The sequence below is a fragment of the Dysidea avara genome, chromosome 11 (assembly GCF_963678975.1).
Source record: "Dysidea avara chromosome 11, odDysAvar1.4, whole genome shotgun sequence".
In the NCBI taxonomy this organism is placed as follows: domain Eukaryota; kingdom Metazoa; phylum Porifera; class Demospongiae; order Dictyoceratida; family Dysideidae; genus Dysidea; species Dysidea avara.
In genome coordinates, this window is record NC_089282.1 from 10,996,013 (window position 1) to 11,004,652 (window position 8,640).

Below are 8,640 nucleotides of genomic sequence, written 5' to 3' on the forward strand. Positions count from 1 at the left end.
AGGGCATGTCTCCAGACTCCCGCTTCACATGCTAGTGTGCTTCACACACTAAGGAATGTCATCACCTGGAAAGTCTATGCATATAGCTACACCCCATGCAGCCCTGTATTTTTTTAAAATTGCTTCCTCCGCCTCTGTCATGGCTTGATTTATATTCAATGATATGTTTTATAGTTCAACTGTACTACCTGTACATACATATAAGGGTGTGGTTGTTTGTGAGTGAAAATTGTTACTATGTTTGTAGGAATACAAACAGAAAATTGAGAATATGATGTCTCAAGGTAATTTGCTTTATAAAAACATATTACCTTCAGCATAAGTCAATTCATGGAATTATAAGATACACATGTATAAATTGAGTTTATGTAGCAAATCAAATCTACTTCAAAAAAATTATGACTGGTCAATAATATTGTTATGAATAATAAGCAGTCACCAAAATATATGTGCATGGTGACACAATGATTAATCATACTAATACTAGACTATGGCTAGTTCCATCTTACTTCAGTGAATTGAGTAGAATTTCATTTTATATTTGATCTTGAGGCTCAAAATAATCATTTCTTTGAGTTCATCTTCTTTTTGCCTCACCATTGACAAAAAAATCACCATCGAAAGCATTTTTGCCTGTTTACATAGCAATGGAATTTTGCAATGAATTTTAACAAGAAAAACATTCAAAAATAAATTCTAATGTAGCTCTGTATGGTAATTGATGGATTTAGGAAGATATATAATTAATGAATTATATAACAATACTTTAGATATGCTCGTGGTAGAAATTGGAGTTCCATGTAACCCCCTTCCCTAGAAAAGCTTTTATTTTTGTTTTATTTTAATGCATACTCATACCCATGTATTCTTGTGTGGCCATACCGCTTTTTTTCTATTGTGTTGGGGCAGGTTCCCTACAAAAGAAACAAAGCAGTCTGGCCATGCGAGACTAATGCCCATGTATGTCAATACTCATTTGTGATTGGAATACTACTTGCTTGTAACAATTTAATCCTTCCTCAAAAATTGTATGCTGTACACAGTAAACAATACCGAGGAGGATTTGTTTACTTATCTCATATGCTAACTACCTATAGCCACACATAATTAATTTCCACGATTCCAAGTACATATATATTCCAAGACCCTCCACTATAGATGATAATATACAAAGAATGTATCTTATGCACCTAAGATTTTGAGCAATTTATCATTTTTATGTATCTTTACTAGCTGAAGTTCAGAAATGAGGAGCTTTAAATAAGAAACAAGAATTGTGGCCAGTGTTTGCATTTTCTATATTATATGTACAGACACATATTTTTGTACTACATATAGTGATGTAGACCGGAGCATTGATAGCTATATGTGGGTCATGGCTGTATATAACAATAATTGCATTTACAGTGAAACTGAAACCTCTACAATCTGATGTTCATTAGTGACAAACGGATTTGTCATATCGTATTAGCCATATTGTGAGGTTAGTTAAAATATGCATAGACCTTACAATTATAGCTCAGGGCCAATATACATATATGGCTTCTGAAATACAGAGTGGGAAGTAGTCACACAGTCTCATAATTTGCTCAACAACTTCTAATTTTTGTATAGACAATTATTAAATTCAGTGAACACTGCAGTTTGCTGGATTTCTGAATAGCCAAGATTGATATACCCTTTTACTACTTTACATAATCTATTATTACCAACATACTTGGAACACAATGTTAAAACATAAAGACTGCTGCATGTCATCGTATTTGTGCACACTTGTACATGAGGGTAGAGTAACTTATACCCTCAAATAAATGCTTGCATGGTCTTAAATGAAGGCCAGGTGCTACCTTAATACAAAGGGTATATAGTACAAGATGACAATAGCATAATTTGTAGAACAAGCCTTACTACAACAAACTCGTGCGTGACTTGCCAAAAGTATGTCAACAGCAGCTGCTAAAAGGAGCAGCAAGATTACGAATGGAAAAAGTTTGGTCCCAACAGGTCTGGTTAATACTTTTTTTTTACCTCTGAAAGAGGAAACCCTCTATATTACAGCAAAAAGTGGCCAAAAATTCTGGGTCCATAATAGAGAGATTCCACTGTATAAGAAATAAACGCCCAGGCTTTTATACAAGAAAATACGCCAGTTAATAATGAATATATAAACATCCATCTATGTGAAGTAGTCATGTGAGTACACAATTAATCTTGACATTGTAAACTTGCTAAACATGCTTTGGAGTTTAATGGATGATATTTTGGCTGTGCAACAATTGCGATAAAACGATTACCCTGATTAATATCACTGAAAATTTTACTTGGCTACCATCAAAAGTAAATTCAAAAATTTTAATGTTAAAAGTTAAGTATAAATTGCAAGCTCATTCTATAAAAATCCAATCCATTCTATTTTTTTCTCTATAGATGTCATCATCCTTTCTAGGTATATAAAGGATATTAACTTCATCAAGGGACTCAAGAAAGTACGGTTGCTATTCAGTCTATTCAAGAGCAGTGATAGATGAATGGAGTCACTGGAGGAATGGTGGGATTTCGTGCATTTCTATGTATTTTGGCATTTAATTGAGAATTTTCACTCTACCTTCTTTCCAGTTAAATTGTGTAATACAACAGTATCGTACTTATAGCTTTATATATAGACCACAACATGATGATAGAAAATAGTGCTAGTCACCAGTTTTGCATATAATAAGTTTCATAACCAAGTCATTCTAATGCAGTTGGTTTAAGAGTTGCAGCTTGTAAAGAGGAGTGGTTAAGATGTTTGCTTCTGGTGAAAACCTCAGCCAGGAAAATGACACTGATCATCAAGGCTTGTTTCTTCCTGACTACTACATCTATCTATCCTTGGGATTCAAGTTCATAGCCACCATGACCATCGTACTAATGGCTGGACTGGTCATCACTGCCATCAAATCTACAAGGAGTCTACACAAGCCTCATATTATCTTCATTGCTAATGTTATGGTCACCGATATGGTGCTGGCTGTAGTGGTGTTCTTGTTGAACTCTATCATGATAACTGGTTTTGCTCTGGGACAGGGAGACTTGGTCAGCTGTAATGTATACATTTTCCTCCTCCACCCAGTAATTGTGTATCACCTCACATTCTTGGTGATGTCAGTTGATAAGGTGATAGCCATCAGGTCTCCTTTTAAGCACAATCGAATTATGACACATCGCACTGTTTTAAGCATAATTGCAAGTTTGTGGCTTTTTGCACTTTTGGTCTCCCTTCATATGCTTTTAAAGGGTGATGGGTACATCGTTGTTTCTAGGTACGGCTTTTGTCTCTTAGAAATAGATAGATTCTTGGAAGTGTTGCTTACTTTTGCAATACCTGTATTGACTGAATCAATTGGTACAATTTCTTTCAACACTTACTTAGCTGTCAAAGCTTATCAGATACAACAACAGATTCAAAGGGAAACTAGGTTGTCAGGGGGAAGCAATCAACTTGAACAATTAAAGCGGAAGCGAGGGAATCTCAAGAAGCACATGAAGCCGATTGTGACATTATTGGTGATAGCATTTGTCAACTCTGCTATTTGCGTGTTCTTCCTTACGCTGTATATTCCAGGGAGATTTTGGATAAGTTCTGTAACTTATCAAGACACCATGGATTATATCATTGCTCCAAATGTCCTATACGTTGTTCTTCTCATCCATCCGTTTGTGTATGGGCTGTACTTTAAACAAATCCGTGACCCACTGGTGAAGATGGTAAAGAGTTTTATCTTGACACACAACATAATGGCAACTGTTCCAGCTTCACAACCACCAATTCGGAGAACCGCTTGGATGTGAGTACCTATTGACTGGAATGAATTCAATTTACACACAACTATTCACTATATCCTTATTTGCGTACAATGTTTACATTATGTATAATATCACAAGAGTTATTATTAACTCTTGATAATATTATAAGCTGTGCACATATTTAGTTTTAATCATTGCATGCCTATGCTATTAGCTAGTATGTATATATCTTAACAGCAAGAATTCCATGCCAGGAGTACAGTAAATATTAACTATATATCTCATACAGCTGCATGCCATCTGGGTTGTCTCATGGACCTTAGTAGCTGTTGTATCTAGCCTGCATCACTTTTTAAAGAGTGGCCCATAATTGGTCTGGGATTTGACTCGGTTTAATGACAAGCCAAAGTAAATAAATAAACTGTTATCTTGATGCTGCTAATTGTTCAATCAGTTGTTGAATGAACAATTAGTTGTTTAATTAGTAATGACACAATTATAGTTGGGCAACTAGTAAATTCCTGATGGCGATATGAGTTCTGGATATTGTTTCATTCTGAATGAGAAGTGAGATTAAACTCAGCAGCTACAGGAGGGAAGAATACTAGAGGTGTGCATGCGATAACAAACTTAGACATATCTCGATATTTCCTTTTGAACATATCTCGATTTAGTCGATTATCTAACATATCTAGATAATTGAAACAGATGCATTATTATAGTCAACTGCCATTTATGTAACCAGTAAGGTGAGCAAATTACAATTTTGAAGAGTATAAAGAAGTGAAAAATGTTGGTTTTAGTACAGAGCTCAAGTGGTGGGAGAGTTGGAGATGTCTACACCATCAGATTTTGCTTGATATACAAGTAATTTATGGATTATCTAGTTAAATAAAGTTATCATCCTAATCTCGATAAGTCTTCTGATATATCTAGATAATCGGATATATCTAGATAATCAAACACCTCTAAAGAATACCATGGATATAATTACACCCTTTACATATAGGTGTCACCCTTGGAGGCTTCCTCTTGTAATCTTAGACATCTTGGTGGGTTTACAAAGCTTCCTTACTGTGACATCTCAAATATTTATGACCAAAGTAAGCTGCCATTCATGTCCCAGCATGGTGATTACAATCATTAGCCTGTACCTTGAACTACTGCAAATTCTTCCAATGCATAACTGTTAATCAATGGTAACGAAGTGATTGTAAATTTCCTTCGGATATCTGGGCAGCAAAATCAATTAGTTTAGATCACCATTCATCATTAATCATCAATGGATCCTTAAAAGCTTCTATCAGTCCATCAATGGTTCTTCTTTGCAAGTGTTCTTTGGGCTTGATATAGAACAATATGACCTGAGTTCAGTGACATTGTGTGCACAAGCGAACCTAGTAACCCCTAACTCTGTTGTCCTATCTATTAGAGGTTTTTGTATGTAATATCAAGATACTCTAATTGAACACTATATAGAGCAATGTCATTGTGTTTATCATTAATATCACTATCCCACTAGGAACTCAAGCAAGATATATGCTAACATCCAAGCTCTATAGATGTTTTTGAGTACCATCACATGTACAGTTCAAATACTTTACTATACTACTCAGAATGGGTCTGTAAGGGTTTTAACCAATGAGTAGAGAATAGTTATTATATAAATTACTGAGGTGCTAGTTACATATCTTGCTAGCTAGTAGTTGCTGGTGTTATTGAGTAACAATATGCTCATTATCAGCGTGACTTTTTTCCTGTGTTATTGATACATTGATTTGTTACAATCCACACATGTGGTTACACAGAAACTGAGTAGCAGCTAGGTGGTGAAATAGACTTGATTCGTCATCTTAAATTTAGAATCATAAAATTTATGGAATAATCACGTCTAGATTGGAAATACATGCAGTAGGTATACTGTACAGTGGGTATCTAGATCTATTAGCAAGGGATCATGTGAAACATACTAGTAGGTTTTATAGGTCTGGGCGAATGCTCCCTCAGAGACTACAATAACAGTGTTGTGAGCTTTGAATGGCATTTAGACTATTGACACTGTTCTCAGTGTATGTAATCAGTAGCAAGGAGTGTATACCCACAATTCATGAATCTTTTCATACCTGAGAATCACTACTATTAATCTATCACTTCAAAAAACAATCTTTAACAGAAAGCAGCATTAGTAGTGGTTGACAAGTACCATCAGCAGACAGCAGTGGTCTCCTTAAGCCTGATGTGTTGATTGCTGTACTTGTTTCCACAGCTTGGATTTACAACAACACAGAAAATGAGTGACATGTTAATGTGTATACATGAATTCAGTTATGATGAGAAGTTTATATGTTGTTTACTCTGTAAATAAAAGTTAACATCATTGACCGTTACGGGAAGTAAAGGGGGGACAGTGGGTCACGTGCACCATGCAGCATTACTATTTATAGCTATGCATGTGTGCACTCAACTCAAGGCACAGACAAAAGTATTGGAGTCGCAGATTCTGTCCAGCTCTATCAGCAGCCCATCATGCTCAGTGTATGTGTATGTATGTTGCTCATCATGCTCAGTGTATGTGTACTGCTTGACGTGTGTACTGCCCATCATGCTCAGTGTATGTGTACTGCTTGACGTGTGTACTGCTCATCATGCTCAGTGTATGTGTATTGCTCATCACGCTCAGTGTATGTGTATTGCTCATCATGCTCAGTATATGTGTATGCGTGTTGCTCATCAGCTCAGTGTATGTGTACTGCTTGACGTGTGTACTGCTCATCATGCTCAGTGTATGTGTATTGCTCATCATGCTCAGTGTGTGTGTATTGCTCGACATGTGTACTGCTCATCGTGCTCAGTGTATGTGTATTGCTCAACATGTGTACTGCTCATCATGCTTAGTGTATGTGCACTGCTCATCATGCTCACTGTATGTGAACTGCTCGTCATGCTCAGTGTAGTGTACTGCTCAACATGCTCAGTGTATGTGTACTACTCGACATGCTTAGTGTATGTGTACTGCTCATCATGCTCAGGGTATTTATATTACTCATCATACTCAGTGTATGTGAACTGCTCGACATGCTCAGTGTATTGCTCGATAGGCTTGTTGTATGTGCATTGCTTGATATGTTTGTTGTATGTGCACTGCTTGATATGCTTGTTGTATGCGTATTAATTGATATGCTCGTTGTATGTGTAACGCTTGTCATGCTCAATGTATGTGTACTACTCGACATGCTCATTATGTGTGATGCTGCATTTAGCTTATTACATGTGGAGATCCTAACCCATTTGCGTGTGCATTGTGGTTATTGTGTGTGCATAACTTTGAGTTTGGGGAAATTGGGCACAGTGATGCTGCTTGACCAAAATGATCGCTACTTAATAGCTATGGTGATGAGATCACGTCATTAATGCAGAATGCTGTGCACTAACTTGGTCAGGCACTTCACTCAGCCACGTTCTGGGCTGCCCAATATTTCCCAAATTAGGCCAATCATGCACCTGAGCTTGGGTAAGCTTGGCTAATACAATAAGATGTTAATTATTAGATCAACTCTCCGTTGTCCTACTGCAGGTTTCAGTTGTTACTAGTTACTGAGGAGACTTCACTATCAACAGGAAGTTAGTGCAGTCCTAGTATGAGGTTAGAAGTACGTCAATGTGCATGTGATCGATCAAAGGAGACATCAGGTGTGCTGAAAAGAGCCAAGGGTGTTACACTGTGATGGCAAACCTTAGCTTGTTAACACTGAAGGTAAGAACAAGCCCATCAGTGGATGTCTGTTTCATTATAGGCCAGAAATGTAATGAAGTGTTGTGTAGCTTGGACACCAGGATGTGATATGTTGCATAACACCGTAATGCCATATGTTGTGTCACACTGTGATTGAAAGCAGTTTTTAGGAAGCTCTGTGAATGTAGGGCATGGTACTGTAGTAGATGTATCACAGATGAGTTGTTCAGCACACATGGAAACCCCAACAAACTTGAGTAAGTTGGTTGCTGACTGCAGGGGTTGCAGTGCGGTGATGTCAGGTTGGGCCTTAACCATTGCTTGGAAATTTGTGTAGCTGATTCCATTGGAAACAACTTCTGAGAGAAGTAGGCAAGTGGGCACCATCGGGAGGACTGCTCTAAAAGTAATGTCTGGATGATGTTGTCAGGAGCATCTGCGTGTACCAGGAGGGTGGTGCTTGCCAGTAAGTTTAATCTCGTCGCAAGGCTGAGGTCCACTGGCTGTTGACTTCAACATGGCATTTAGTGGAGACAGAATAGCAGTACAAAGTAGTTGATAAAAAGTTGGCCAATTCTTAAATATACAATTGGCATTACTGTATTGAATGCACCATCTATGAATGCACTAATGTACTGGGTCTATTAATGTTTAAAGTTTTGCACCAGAAAATGCACTCCAGACAAAGATTTTGAATGTTGTCCGAACACTGCTCTGGACTCTGAGGTTTGGGGAAATCTCTGATGGTCTGTACATGTAGTGGAGACACAACTCGGAGACACACAAAATTGCTTGACGCAGTCTACCAGAAAATGGAGTTCAGTAACATCAAGCTATTATTATTATTATTATTATCAATTTACCAAAAAGGAAGGCATACACAAAAGGCAAAGCCTGTACAAGGTGTCCGCCTACAAAAAACAAACATACATATTATGATATATCTACAGTACACTACAAACTAAACAGTACACAACTAAACACAAAACAATGATTAAGAAGTTACTTGACACACAAGTAATTATAAAGGTGAGCTTCTGTTAGTATGTTGCTGGCTTTGCTGCTACACAACAATCATACACGACACTGCACAACAAGATTACTAAGACTGTTACAAACGT